This window comes from Papio anubis, chromosome 19 (genome assembly GCF_008728515.1).
Source record: "Papio anubis isolate 15944 chromosome 19, Panubis1.0, whole genome shotgun sequence".
Classification (NCBI taxonomy): Eukaryota; Metazoa; Chordata; class Mammalia; order Primates; family Cercopithecidae; genus Papio; species Papio anubis.
The window spans coordinates 20,305,318-20,320,184 of NC_044994.1; the positions used below are offsets into that span (position 1 = coordinate 20,305,318).

The following is a 14,867-nucleotide window of genomic DNA, read 5'->3' on the forward strand; positions in this document are numbered from 1 at the left end:
GACCACATCTGCAAAGTGGCTGCAATTAGAGTTACTTCCTGATTATGTTTGTAATAATCCACCATCTTTCTTTAAGGCCATCTATTTTCAGCCTGGTCAAATAATTAGTTAAATATGGATATGACAAGAATCTTACATCTGCACACATCTAGTCTATTTCTTGATGGCACTAATTTGTGTCATTCCCAATTCAGTTCACCATTTGGAGGAAAAAGGCAGTTCAAGGGGCTAAGAAGCATCCCTTCCTAATATCTCATGGGTTAAAGAACTAATATGGGTATTCTGGCATCGGCAGAGTGTATTTTTGCCCACTGTGTACATTCAAAAAGTGAGAAAATCACCTCATTTTATAAAATGCACAGTCACCCTGGTCAATGACCGCAGGTTCCTTTGCAGAATCTCTAGGATTGTTTAGAATTTATTATTTTGGCAAAGACACAAGGCACTTCCTCTAAGGAACTAGTATACTTTTCATTCCAGGGCCCTGAATCTGGAGATTAGTAAGAGGCCATAATTCTTTATTGTAGCAAAACTCTAATAATGAGACCTATGATGTTTTAAGTTATGAAATCCAAGTAGCTAATAGGCACAGTTCCTTTCAGTACAGGGGATGCTATGATCTATTAGCCATCACCAATGACTCCTGAGGCATAAGCCTTTTTGATCCCTGCTTTAACCTGCTGCCCACATTGGGAATGATGCCCACCTTGTTTCTGGCTTTCACACTAAAGTGCAATCACTTAGTTTCTGCCACTGTCCATGATCCCATTATACTCACTGAATTTTGAAAGCCCCTTTCAATGGGGATAACTTCCTGTGGTTGACTTTGGCCACCTCAGTGTTATTTCCTAGTGCTTTGGTGAAGGGAGGTCCTCTGGGCCTTCCCAAATAACACAGTGAGGGGATGTAAAGCAGGTCACATATGATACACCAACAGTAGACTTCTGTCTTTTTTCGTGTACCTTCCTCTACATTATTTCCTGAAAGTTCTGACACCTCAATTTTATTTAGCCTTGACCAACATGGAGTCCAGGTTTCAGTCTACTGAACACCTAATCTGGTGAGCCACAAGCGTATACTCAAGTATCATACATTTTGAATCCAGAGTATCTGAAAAGTGCAATTACATTAATAAATGTGGCTTGATACAAGCCTCTCTTTTTTTCCTCCCTGGTCTAGGTCCCTAAAATCCATTCCTACTATTCCTTGCCAAGTTTCTGCCAATATAAATTAGCAAAACCTTTCAATTCTTTGTATGTGTAAACTATCTCCTCCCAAGTCAGCCTTTGTACCCATCCTGCTGTGATTTGATTCTAGGAATGGGTCTGGAAGCAAGACAAGGTGATGGGGCAAATCTTGTGGAGAATCAGTAACACCAAGGAAGGTAAATGCTTAAAGTATGGCCCTTACAGCTGCTTCAGATGGATTAGGAAAGGTTTCTTCTACTTACACGGAGGTTCAGTGAAATTTGGAGGTTCGGATCCATCAGGATCCATCCAAAAGTCCCCATTCTTTCTCAACAAATGCCTCAACTTTTACATAAGATACCAAGTTTTATAATTCTGCAATACGAAGCATCAGACTTTGAGTCTAGTTTTCAAATACATTGGTCTCATATTTGGCTATGAAAGTAAGATACATTTTAGGAAACTCTTTTGCTTTCTTATCATGTCTTGAGCTCAACATTTAGAATCCTGAGCTCTTTAAGTTGTCTTTGTTAGGAAGAAGTGGTGCAGTTAGAAATAGTCTACCTCAAAGTCCTCGTGGTTATTTGTAATAGAATGTTTTACTATAGCAACCTCTTTATTTTCCAAATCCTTGTCTTTAATAGGTCCTTTATTTAATAATTGTATTACATTATGTATTTACATTAATAATTAAATATTTTAAACAAAAATCTTTGAACATCACAGATATACAGATATTCCATTCTTTACCGGCACTGATATTAATCTTTTATCTCTAATCTTTTTTTTTGTTTTGTTTTGAAATGGAGTCTTGCTCTGTCACCCAGGCTGGAGTGCAATGGCATGATCTTAGCTCGCTGTCACCTACACCTCCCAAGTTCAAGCAATTCTTCTCCCTCAGCCTCCCAAGTAGCTGAAATTACAGGCACCTGTCATCGTGCCCAGTTAATTTTTGTATTTTTAGTAGAGATGGGGTTTCACCATGTTGGCAAGGCTAGTCTCAAACTCCTGACCTCAGGTAATCCACCTGTCTTGGCCTCCCAAAGTGCTGGGATTACAGATGGGACCCACTGTGTCCAGCCATCTATAATCTTAACTAAGCATATAAGCTACCCCAGATCCTCTTCATTTTCAAAAACTGTTTCTTAGGACCATGTTCAGTGCCAAAAACGTTCTCAGAAAATCCTACCTGGATAAGCACAACTGCTTATCAGATAGGAGATGACTTAATAGAAGGTATTAGATTCTTTCTTCATTTCTGGAATGCCCAAAGAAGCAAACGTCATTTATTGAAGATCTCTGTTAACTCTTAAACTTACCACTATCTTACTGAGGGGTAGGAAATTTCTTTCTTTTCCTTCCTTCTCCCTTTCTTCCTTTCTCTTTCTTTCTTTCTTTCTTTCTTTCTTTCTTTCTTTCTTTCTTTCTCTCTCTCTCTCTCTTTCTTTCTCTCTCTCTTTTTTTCTTTCTTTCCTTCCTTCCTTCCGTCCTTCCTTCTTTCTTTCTTCTTTCTTCTCTCTCTCTCTTTTTCTTTTTTTTTAAACTTATTTTAAGTTCATAGGTACATGTGTAGGTTTGTTAAACTTGTGTCATGGGCGTGTGCTGTACAGATAATTTCATCACCTAGGTATTAAGTCTAGTATCCACTGGTTACTTTTCCTAATCCTCTCCCTCTTCCCACCCTCCACCTTCTGATAAGCCCCAGTGTCTGTTGTTCTCCTTTCTGTGTCCATGTGTTCTCATCATTTAGATCCCACTTATAAGTGAGAACATGTTGCATTTGATTTTCTGTTCCTGTTTGTTGAAGATGATGGCCTCCAGTTCCATCCATGTTCCTGCAAAAGACAGGATCTCATTCTTTTTTATGGATGCATAGAATTCTTTGGTGTATACGTACCACATTTTCTTTATCCAGTCTACCACTGATGGGCATTTAGGCTGATACCATGTCTTTGCTATTCTGAATAGTGGTCCAATGAACTTATGCGTGCATGTGTCTTTATGAAAGAATGATGTATCTCTCTGGGTATATACCCCATAATGAGATTGCTAGGTTGAATGGGAGTTCTGTTTTAAGGCCTTTGAGGAATTGCCACACTGTTTTCCACAATAGTTGAACTAATTTACACTCCCACCAACAGTGTATAAGTGTTCCCTTTTGTCTGCAACCTCACCAGCATGTTATTTTTTGACTTTTTAGTAATACCTAATAATAGCCATTCTGACCGGTGTGAGATGGTATTTCATTATTGTTTTGATTGGCATTTCTCTAATGATCAGTGATGTTGAGCTTTTTTTCATATGATTGTTGGCCCCATGTGTGTCTTCTTTTGAAAAGTGTCTGTTCATGTCCTTTGTCCACTTTTTAATGAAGTTGTTTATTTTTTTCTTGTATATTCGTTTATAAATTCTTGCTGGCCTCATAGAATGAGTTATAGAGGAGTCCCTCTTCCTCAACTTTTTGGAGTAGTTTCAGTAGGAACGGTACCAGTTCTTTGTACATCTGGTAGAATTTGACTGTGAATCCATCTGGTAATGGTCTTTTGTTGTTGTTGTTGTTGATAAGCTATTATTGATTCAGTTTTAGAGCTGCTATTGGTCTGTTCAAGGATTCAATTTCTTCCTGGATCAGTCTTGGTAGGGTGTATGTGTCCAGGAATTTATCTATTTCTTCTAGATTTTCTAGCTTGTGGGCATAGAAGTGTTCATAATATTATCTGATGGTTATTTGTATTTCTGTGGGGTCAGTGGTAACATCCCCCTTATTGTTACTAACTGTGTTTATTTGGATTTTCTCTCTTTTCTTCTTTAGTAGTCTAGCTAGCAGTCTATTTTATTAATTCTTTCAAAAAGCAAACTCCTGTTTCTTTGATCTTTTGAATGTTTTTGTGTGTGTGTGTCTCCTTCAGCTCAGCTCTGATTTTTGTTATTTCTTATCTTTAGGGCAGGGAATTTCTAAAGCCACAGAAAACTACTGGTAGTGATCACAACTATCTACAGAACAAAAGTAGGTGATTGATATAGTTTGGATATTTGTCCCCTCTTAATATTATGTTGAAATGTGGTTCCCAATGTTGGACATGGAGCCTGGTGGGATGTGATTAGATCATGGGGCAGATCCCTCATGAATGGCTTAGTACTATCCCCTGGGTGATGAGTGAGTTCTTGCTCAGTTCATACAAGATCTGGTTGTCTAAAAGAATCTACGACCTCCCCCTTCTCTCTCTCTCTCTCTGGCTCCCACTCTCACCATGTAGAGTGCCTGCTCTCCTTTGCCTTCCACTATGATTGTAACCTTCCTGAGGCCCTTACCAGAAGCCAAGAACATGTTGGTGCCATGCTTGTACATACTGCAGAACTGTGAACCAATTAAACCTTTTTTCTTTATACACTACCCAGTCTCAGGTACTTCGTTATAGCAACACAAAAATGACCTAATGCAGAAAATTGGTAATGAGGAGTGGGGACATTGCTGTCAAGACACCTGAAAAAGTGGAAATGGTTTTGGAACTGAGTAATAGGCAGAGGTTGGAGGTCTCAGAAGAAGACAAGAAGACGGGGGATTTGGAAATTCTTAGAGACTTGTTAAGTGGTTGAGACCAAAATGCTGATACAAATAAGGACAGTAAAGGTCAGGCCAACAAGATTTCAGATGGAAATGAGAAAGTTATTGGGAACTGGAGCAAAAGTCATTCTTGTTATTGATATAGGAGTTAAAAAGGAATCATTTAGGCAGACAGTGAGGGCAAGGAAGTTCTCGATAAGGTTTTCCTTTTAATGAAAAACAGCCCCCAAATCATTTTGCTTTCTAACAAAGAGCAGACTGTAAAATCGAGCTGCAGACAGACAAGCAAGCTGGAAGTTTGCCTGGGTAAATGCTGGCCATTGTACCTGCAAGGCTCTTATATCGCTTCGAACCCAGAGAGCGCACCCACAAACAACACGAGGCAGTGTGGAGCAACACACTGTTTTAAAGAGCGCCTGGGTGCAGGTGGACTGAGGCCCTAAATGGCATCAGCACCAAATGAGAATGGGGCAGGGGCTTTATAGTCTCCTGTAAACAGAAAGTGTCTCAGTCTGATGTACCGCTATGCAGTAGCCAGATGTCCTCTCTCTCGGTCTTTAGGGGGTACGTGTCTTCCGGCCGGCTCTCTTCCTGCGTCTGCTATCTTGCTGACATACGCTGCTGGCGCAAGTGGTCTTGCATCTTGGGACTGGGCCTGAGAAGGGAGGAGTAACTCATTCCCTTAAGCTTTCAGGCCCTGGGGAGAATCTTTCATTCCTGTCTCTTTGGTTATAAAAAGGGAAAAGGGATGACTTTCTCAATAACTACTTCAGGCATGACATAGGGGGTGGCGTGGGCACCCTGGAAAAAGAAAAACTTAATTTTGGGGGTATTCTTGAGAGATGGGTTGGTATTCATCCTGTCATTGTATCAGGAGCATCATCTCGATTGTCTGGCGGCTAACTGTAGTTTCAACAAGAATTTTAATGGCTTTTATTATTAGTGAAATAATACACCGGAGAAACAGGAGGAACCCAATGATGAAGATTACTGTCCCTACCAGCGTTTTAAATCCTCCTAAATTAGAGAACCACCCTCCTAGAAGGTTTGTTGGGTCCCATCCCTTCCAGGTTTGGACTGGTATATGGGCTACTTTTCTGATGTTTGAAGCAATTTCTAGAGCCACGTTTCCTTCATCATCTATGTTAAGACAGCAATTAGAGATATTACACTTACCACAGACCCCACCTTCTTCTGCTAATAAGTAGTTTAGTGCTAGCCTGTTTTGATAAATTGCCACGCACATTTGGTTTTATTATTGTGCGAGCACTTCCAGGGCTGAGGCGGTTTGGTTAGTGATTATCTCTAGAATCGCCTGTAGCCTAATTATTCTACTTAGCATATATATAGGAGTGCGATAACCCCATGAACCATCCTCAGCCCAAGTGGCAGGACCGTAATATTTGATGATCCATTGCAGAGGCCATTTGTTCTGTTGCCATCTTTGGCTTCTTCCTACCTTTAAGGATTGTTTTTTTGTTGCTGTTTAGGTTACTATATACAGGGACTCTGAGAGTATTGCCCATTGTTAATGTTTTGGAGGAAGGAGTAGCCTTGGGAGTGAGCTTGACCCTGGTGCGATGCATCCAGTGGGGGAGTCCTTGGACTCTCACTGCAGTTGGCGTGCTGAGTATCACAGTATAGGGGCCTGTTTGCTTTGGTTGTAGGTTTTTGTGAGGGTCAAGTTGGCAGATAAACATGTCTGTGTCTGCAAGACGGTTATGTTGAGAGGACAAGGAGGTGTTGATGGGGACGGGCATGGCCTCATTTGCTGCTTCACGAATGAAAGACTGTGTCTGGATTAAGGAGGGGAGGTAATTCCCAAGTGGCTCAGAGACTGGTAACGGTGGAGGCCCTAAGACAAAATTTCAGCCATATATGATTTCAAAGGGACTATAAAAAAAGGGGGTCTTTGGTGTTGCACGGAGTCTTATGAGGGCAAAAAGGAGATTTATTTTGTTCACGACTGGCGGGTTTCTAGAGCAAGCTTGGTGAGTTGGGCTTTAAGAACAGAGTTAATTTTTTCAACTTTGCCTAAGATTGAGGCCTGTAGGGTGTGTGGAGAACCCATTTTATACCTAAGGACGTAGACACCGTGGTTAATTTGGCTGATGAAGGCAGGCCCGTTATTGGACTGGATGGATGTTGGGAGTCTGAAATGGGAAGTTATATGCATGATGAGAATTTGTGTGATGACATTTGCACCTTCTGAAGTTGTTGTGAATGCTTCTGCCCGCCTGGAGAAAGTACAGACAAAGACTAGAAGATAGCAGAGCCATTTATTGGGTGGCATGTGATTGAAGTCTACTTGCCAGTCTTGCCCAGGTACCTGGCCCCAGGCTTGGTGGGTAGGAAAAGGCAGTGGCCAGAGGGAGCCCTGGGATGACACTGAGTGGCAGGTAGAGCAGGACTGGGTGATTTCTCAAGCACAGCTGGAAAGGTGAGGACAAGTGAGAACAGGATGGAGAAGTTGTAAGAGATGTTTTGTAACCGACATGGAAAGAGTTGTGGAGATTTAGGAGGATAGTGATTGTCTGGAAGGGATTGGTCTGTTAGGTTTGGAAAAGGTATAAGACAGGTGTGAACAGTGTTCACACAGAAATATGTGTGGGCTTGGGCTTCAGGTAAGAGCATGGCCAGGTTTAGATGAGAGCTGGTTAGCACGGTGATATGGGGGAGTTTCTGTGAATAGAGCATACAGTTAGAGGAGCCGTGGGGCAGATATGAGACTTAGTACACTGCGGTGAGCTAGCATGTCTTTGATGTTACGGGTTGAATAAACTGTTAGGTTGGCATGGAGAGATAGTTTTAGGCTTTCAATGGTGAGGACAGTAGCTGCCATCAATGTTCAGAGGCAGGCAGGTCATCCGAGAACTGTGGCTCAAGCTGTTTAGAGAGGTAGGCAACAACCTGGAAGGTGGGTCACTTACACTGGATTAGAACACCTAACTCTGTGCCATTCGTTAGTATAGAGGGAAAATGGTTTGGTGAAGTCTGGGAGCATGAGGTCGGGGGCTGAGGTGAGAGCCTTCTGGAGTAGACAGAAATGTTGGGTACTAGGCTGTGCAGGGTTTAAAGGCTCATGGAGAAGGTCTTTAGTGCCTTGGTATAAAGGTTTGGCAAGTAGAGCGAAGGAGGGAACCCAGAGCCTGAAATATTTCTTTCTTAGTTTGCGGAGGCAGGAGGTACAGGAGGAGGGATATGCAGTTTGTTGTGAGCCCTCGTGTTCACAAGGTAAGAACTAGGCCTAGATAGGTGACGAGGGGGTACATATTTGTGCTTTCTTAGGGGAGACCCAATACCCTCGTTCTGCCAAGAGGTTTAAGAGAGAGATAGTATGGACGTTGCAGTCTCTTTGAGAAGGACTACACAGGAGTAGATCAGTAAACTATTAAAGGAGAGTGGGCAGTTTTAGGGATAAGGTACAGAGGTCATGAGCAAGGGCCTGCTCAAAAAGGTGGGGGCTGTCTCTGAAACCTTGAGGCAGTATGCACCAGATGAGCTGATGTGAAAGGTGGTTGTTGGCATTTTCCCACATAAAGGCAAAGAGGTTTTGGGAATCAGGGTATAAAGGAATTGTGAAAAACAGCATCCTTTAGGTCTAGGACAGAAAAATGGGTGGCATTGGAGGGAACTGCGGAAAGTAAATTGTATGGGTTAGGAATTACTGGACAGCTTGGTTAATGAGCCTGAGGCCCTGGACTAAGTGATAAGTTCCATCTGGCTTTTTGACAGGCAGAATTGGTGTGTTAAAAGGGGAGTCTGTTGGGCGGAGTAGGTGACTGGCGAGGAGGTGAGAAATGATAGGCTTTAGGCCTACGAGAGCTGCTTGGGGGACAGGATACAGCTTCTGTGATAGGAACTGGGTGTATGTCCTTAATCTTCTTGGCATGAGACAACAAACCCCAGGTATATACCCCAGACAATGATGTCTCTTCATTATGCCTTAGCAAAGAACTTGGCTGCATTGTGTTTATGTTCTAATGATCTGTGGAAGTTTGAACTTAAAAATGATCAGTTGGTGTATCTGGCAGAAGAAATTTCTAAGCAGCAAAGAATTCAAGAAGTGGCATGGGTGCTTTAAACAGCCTATGGTGAGATAAGCAAACAAAGAAGTGACAAGTTTGGGACTTACATTTCAAAGGGAAGGAGAGTGTAAATGTTTTGGAAATTTGCACCCTAGCCACATGGCAGAGAAAAAAAGGTGTTACAGGAGAGGAATACAAGCAGGCTGTAGAGCAGCCACTTGCTAGAGATTTGCATGACTAAAATGGGGTCAGGTGCTAATATCCAAGACAATGCGAAAAAGGCCTTTAAGGCATTTCAAAGATCTCCTTGGCAGCCCCTCCCATCACAGGCCCAGAGGCGTAGGAGGAAAGAATAGTTTTATGGGCTAGGCCCAGGGCCCCACTACCCTGTGCAGCCTCAGGACATTGCTCCCCACATTCCAGCTGCTCCAATTTCAGCTGTGGCTCAAAGAAGCCCAGATACAGCTTGGACTGCCTCTCCAGAGGGTACAAGCTGTAGGCTTTTGTAGCTTCCATATGGTGTTCAGCATGAAGGTGTGCACAGTGCAAAAGTGATGGAGGCTTGGCAGCTTCTCCCAAGATTTCAGAGGATGTATGGAAAAGCCTGGGTGCCCAGGCAGAAGCCTGCTGCAGGAGTGCAGCCCCCACAGAGAAACTGTACTAGGGCAGTGCTGAGGGGACATGTGGAATTGAAGACCACACACACAGTCTCCACTGGGACACTGCCTAGAGGAGCTATGGGAAAAAGGCCACCACCCTCCAGACCCAAGAATGATAGAACAATTGGCAGCTTGCAACATCAGTGTAGAAAAGCCACAGAGACTCAACTCTAACCTGTGAGAGGAACCATGGGGCCTGCACCCTGCAAGCCCCAGGAGTGTGCTGCCCAAGGCCTTGGGATCTCACCCTTGCACCAGTGTGCCCTGGATGTGGGACATGGAGTCAATGGAGATTATTTTGGACATTTAAGATTTAATGGCATCCCTACTGAGTTTAAGACTTGCACGGTGTCTATTGACCCACTTTTTCAGCCAATTTTTCCCTTTTGGAATGGGAATGTTTTTCCAATGCTTGTACCACCATTGTATCTTGGAAGGAAATTATTTGCCTTTGGTTTCACAGGCTCATAGTTGAAACAAACTCATCTCCAGATGAGACTTTGGATTTGGACTTGGGACTTTTGATTGAGTTGATGTTAGAATAATTTAAGAATTTGAAGGACTATTGTGAAGGAATTATTTTATTTTGCAATGTGAGAAAGACATGAAATATTAGGGCCAAGGGTGGAATGATATAATTTGGATGTTTGTTCCCTCCAAATCTCATGTTGAAATGTAATTCCCAATGTTGGAAGTGGGGCCTGGTGGGAGGTGGTTGGATCATGGGGGTAGGTCCCTCATGAATTGTTTAGCATCATCCCTTGGTGATAAGTGAATTCTTGCTTAGTTAGTTCAAGGGGGATCGAATTGTTTAAAAATGTTTGACACCTCCTCCTTCTCTCTCTTGCTCTTGTTCTTGCCATGTGATGTGCCTGCTCCTGCTTCATCTTCCACCATGACTGTAAGCTTCTGGTGGTCCTTACCAGAAGCCAAGCAGATGTTGGTGCCATGCTTGTACATCCTGCAGAACCCTGAGCTGATTAAATCTATTTTCTTTATAAATTACCCAGTCTCATGTGTTTCTTTATAGCAACACAAAAACAGCCTAACGTAGTGATTTACTGGATATCAATGCAAAACTGAAATCTGCTAAAGAACACCTTTCTGCTCACCACTGACATAAGAGCAATAATATGACTTCTGCTTTCCCTTTTCCACCTTTCAAATATCTCACAAATGCCTCTCACTGGCAAAATAGAATTTGGAATCCAATTAGCGAGGGATTCTGAGAAATGCAGTTTCCAGCCTCTGACAATATAGAAGGTCAAAGTAAGGAAGTGATCTTGGTTTTCACAGACAGCATAGAGAGCTATGTTAGGTGCAGGCAACATAATGAACCTTTCTAACCTAGATTGTGTATTTGTTTTCTTAAATGACTTGGTATAAAAGGGAACACTTGTGGGTATTTGTGTTTTTATTTATTTTTATTTATAATTGACACATTATTAGCATACGTATTTATGGGTTTCCATATGGTATTTCAATACATATATACATTGTGCAATGATCAAATCAGAGTGATTAGCATATCCATTATCTTAAACATTTGTCATTTCTTTATAATGAGAGTGTTCAGAAGCCTCTTTTAACTATTTCAAAATATGCAATATAATATTGCTAACTCTAGGCAAACTACTGTGCAATAGAACACCAGAATTTATTCTTCCTATCTCACTTAGCTTTGTACCCATTGATCAGTCTCTCACCATTCCTCTCATCTCTGATAACCGCTATTCTATTATGTACTTCTATGAGAACAACAGATATTTATGTATTTATATCTTTATTGGCAAGCTACACAGTAGATGTTGACAAAAAGTTTCTGTTTCAACTAATGCCAAACAAGAGCCACCAGAGCCTGCATGCATCCATTCTAAGATTGATTTTTGCTAACATACTTCTGTGGTAAGAAAAAAAAAAAAAGGTATAGAAAGAGTCATATCTTGACTTCTTATAGTAATACAAAAAAAAACCAGAATAATGTATTACAAACAATAACAAAAAGCAAAAGTAATGTAATACAAGTAAATAAAGAATTAAATATTTGAATATTTGAAAACAAAATAGGCCCTTAATATCCAAAATAAAAATTTTTTGTTGTTGTTGTTTCTAATTAGCGAGATAAAGTCTCTGTTGGCTGGATGTAACTTGAAAGTGACTCAGCCAAAATCTTTCATGACTCAATTTTTTCTTCTTGCATTGCTAGGAAAAGCAAAACGGAAATATTTGTGTTAGTAACAAAATTAAATCACATAATTATATCTTTCACAATTATTAATATTCCTAGTATGTATGACTGTTTTGCCAGTTTATAATAATTAAAACCGTGTGACTTCTGGAAAAGTAGGTACCAAATAAACATTTGTTGACTTAATGAATACAAATTCAGACTATCCTTTTTTTATTTTTTATTATACTTTAAGTTCAGGCGTACATATGCAGAATGTGCAGATTTGTTACATAAGTACACACATGCCATGGTGGTTTGCTGCACCCAGCAACCTGTCATCTATGTTAGGTATTTCTCCTAATGCTATCCCTCCCCTAGCCCCCAACCCCCTGACAGGCCCCACTGTGTGATGTTCCCCTCTGTGTCCATGTGTTCTCATTGTTCAATTCCCATTTATGAGTGAGAACATGCGGTGTATGGTTTTCTGTTCTTGTGTTAGTTTGCTGAGAATGATGGTTTCAAGCTTCATCCACATCCCTGCAATGGACATGAACTCATCCTTTTTTATGGCTGCATAGTATTCCTTGGTGTATATGTGCCACATTTTCTTAATCCAGTCTATCATTGATGGGCATTTGGGTTGGTTCCAAGTCTTTGCTATTGTGAATTGTGCCACAATAAACATACATGTGTATGTGTCTTTATAGTAGAATGATTTATAATCCTTTGGGTATATACCCAGTAATGGGATTGCTGGATCAAATGGTATTTCTAACTCTGGATCCTTGAGGAATCACCACGGTCTTCACAATGATTGAATTAATTTACACTCCGACCAACAGTGTAAAAGCGTTCCTATTTCTCCACAGCCTCTCCAGCATCTGTTGTTTCCTGAGTTTTTAATGATCACCACTCTAATGGATGTGAGATGGTATCTCATTGTGATTTGATTTGATTTTTAAGGTTTTAACAAGAAAATGATAAGAGATATGCTAATGCTTTTGAGTGCTGAACTAGAAATCAATATAAAGGCAGTTAGTTTTAGCTGCCATGAGTCATTTCATGGTGGGAATTTGGGAAAATCATTTGTGCCTTATTTATTTTCATGATAATGAGCTCTCTCACCTATGTCACAGAGGCACCTGAGGTAATTGTTTTGGTTTGAGTTCTTTGGAGGAAACATGAGCTGTAGAGTTACAATGAATATTGTTAAAAATGTTGGATTGTTGTAGTAGTAAACAAACATACATTACCTTTATACATTAGTGAGGTTTCACTGTTAACGATATCCAATTGTACTACTATAAGGAAACATTTAGGCTATAACAAACTTCAAAGGCATGGGCATTATACATAAAAGATTGTTCACGTATTCAACAAAGCTTCCAGATCTTTGCATCCTGCCGATATACAAATTGTACTGTCTGCTCTAAGAATGATTTCTCTGTTGAAGAGTGCGCAGCTTTTTTACCCATCAGATAAAGAACAACCTTTCGCCTCCAAGTGCCTTTTCTCAGTTACTTCTTCATCTCTTTGTATTGCCAAGATGTTCTCAACAGAAAAATCTTTCCTGTTTACAAGAATCTTATCATGTGAATATATTTTAAAGTCCTCAATAACCAATTTAACAAAACTATTAAATAACTTTATATTGGCCTCCATTATCCCTTTTAAAGTTGTATTCAGAAAGGGAAGTTTTTACCTCCCCAGTGTTCCAAATGGAAACTTGGTCATTTCCATAGGTTTTTCTGATTGCTTTTAGGTTAAAAACAAAAACAAAAAAAAAACAAAAAAAAACAGTCTTTGAGTGCCTCTCAATTACCTAAGTCTGAAACTATAATGTCATTATCTCACATAAAATTTAAAACTCCAATATGCAACATATCTAGATTTGTTCAGATATGAAGGGACATTGTTTCACTGCAATAGCTTTATGGGCCAACCTAAAGCTGATGTCTGCTTAGGCGACTAAAGCTGGAAGGACACAAATAGGTAGCTGTTGTCCAAATTTTCTAGTAGAATGACAAAGCAGAATGTTTGCTCCTGTCAAGGCACAACACATTCTGGGTCACTAATTCTTATCTCTTGGGAAATAGAAAATATGCCCACTGACTCTAGCCAGGTTCTGCATGAACAGGTCAGCCCATTTCCCTGCTTCGGTTAGGATGCGTTGAGTGAAAGTGTATTGGCTTAAATAATAAAGGGGATTTATTGAGCCATGTAACTAAAACGTTCAGGGATGGAAGAGAATTCAGGCATGTTCTTACTTCTCTCTGACACTTTTAGATCTTTCTTCTGCTGCGAGTTGGCTTTGTCCTCAGGTGGCTTTTATCATGAATGATAGCACCGCTAGCACCAATGAAGGCTATGGGTTTTCTCGATCATGTCCACAGAAGAAAATACCTGACAGGGAGCATTTTAGGACACATATTCACCCGTCCATATGGCTGCGAGAGATACAGATTATCCTCATTGGTGAAAACTAGTTCCGGGCCCATTCCAGGGAGTAATTCCAGCAAAATCTTATGGCTACCCCCCGGCTGAGGAGGGAGAGGCAACCTCCTTGCCTGACAATTTTCAATCATGGAGGAACTTTGAAAAATAAAGTAAGAAACTGTGTACTAGATTTCCTCAAATTCCTTAAGAATTTTCTCACAGAAACTCAGGTTACCTCTTGTTTAAGAGATCTTCACTAACCGATCTTCCTTTCCTCATGTACCTGTGGGCACGAAGCTCATATATACACATTTGGCCTACAAGGACTGGAATTTCCTCTGTGGTTTTATGATGTTTCTTTGTTCCTTTCGAAAGCACTGATTTGATCATCATATCAAATCCAAAATTCAGAGTTTAATCATGATCTTAAATCGGTTTTATTTACACGTGTCAAATATTTAATGATTACAACAAAAATCATAAGCAATGAAATCCTTTGGTGATTTCTGCCTGATTGCAGTTACTTTAATTTTAATTCATATACTTCTTGCAAAGGCTCTGGATGTGGCTATATGGAATTGTTATTTAGATCATACTGCCTGCTAGTTTAAGTAATCTACTTTACTTGGCTTAGATTGATTTGGTTTTAATTAATTGTCTGGTTTAAATAGGAGCTTGAGATAGCCATTATGCCTAGCCCTGATCTTACTTTATGCAAACAAAATTACTATGATGACTTCTAAACACAACAATGTAAGCTTTTCCCCATATGAGAACCTTAAATATATATTCAGGTTTCTAGCTAGCTGTTAATTTTAATGA

At 40.5% G+C, this 14,867-nt stretch overlaps 1 long non-coding RNA gene across 2 annotated transcripts in view; it reads left to right on the forward strand.

The window, feature by feature from the left end:
- The window catches only part of LOC103879642, a 100,350-nt gene that overhangs the window by 25,921 nt on the left and 59,562 nt on the right, over nt 1-14,867 (forward strand). For both annotated transcript variants that reach the window (XR_002518657.2, XR_001897297.3), the window contains one exon: nt 4,131-4,194. This is a non-coding gene — a long non-coding RNA (uncharacterized LOC103879642). The remainder of the gene's footprint in view (nt 1-4,130; nt 4,195-14,867) is intronic.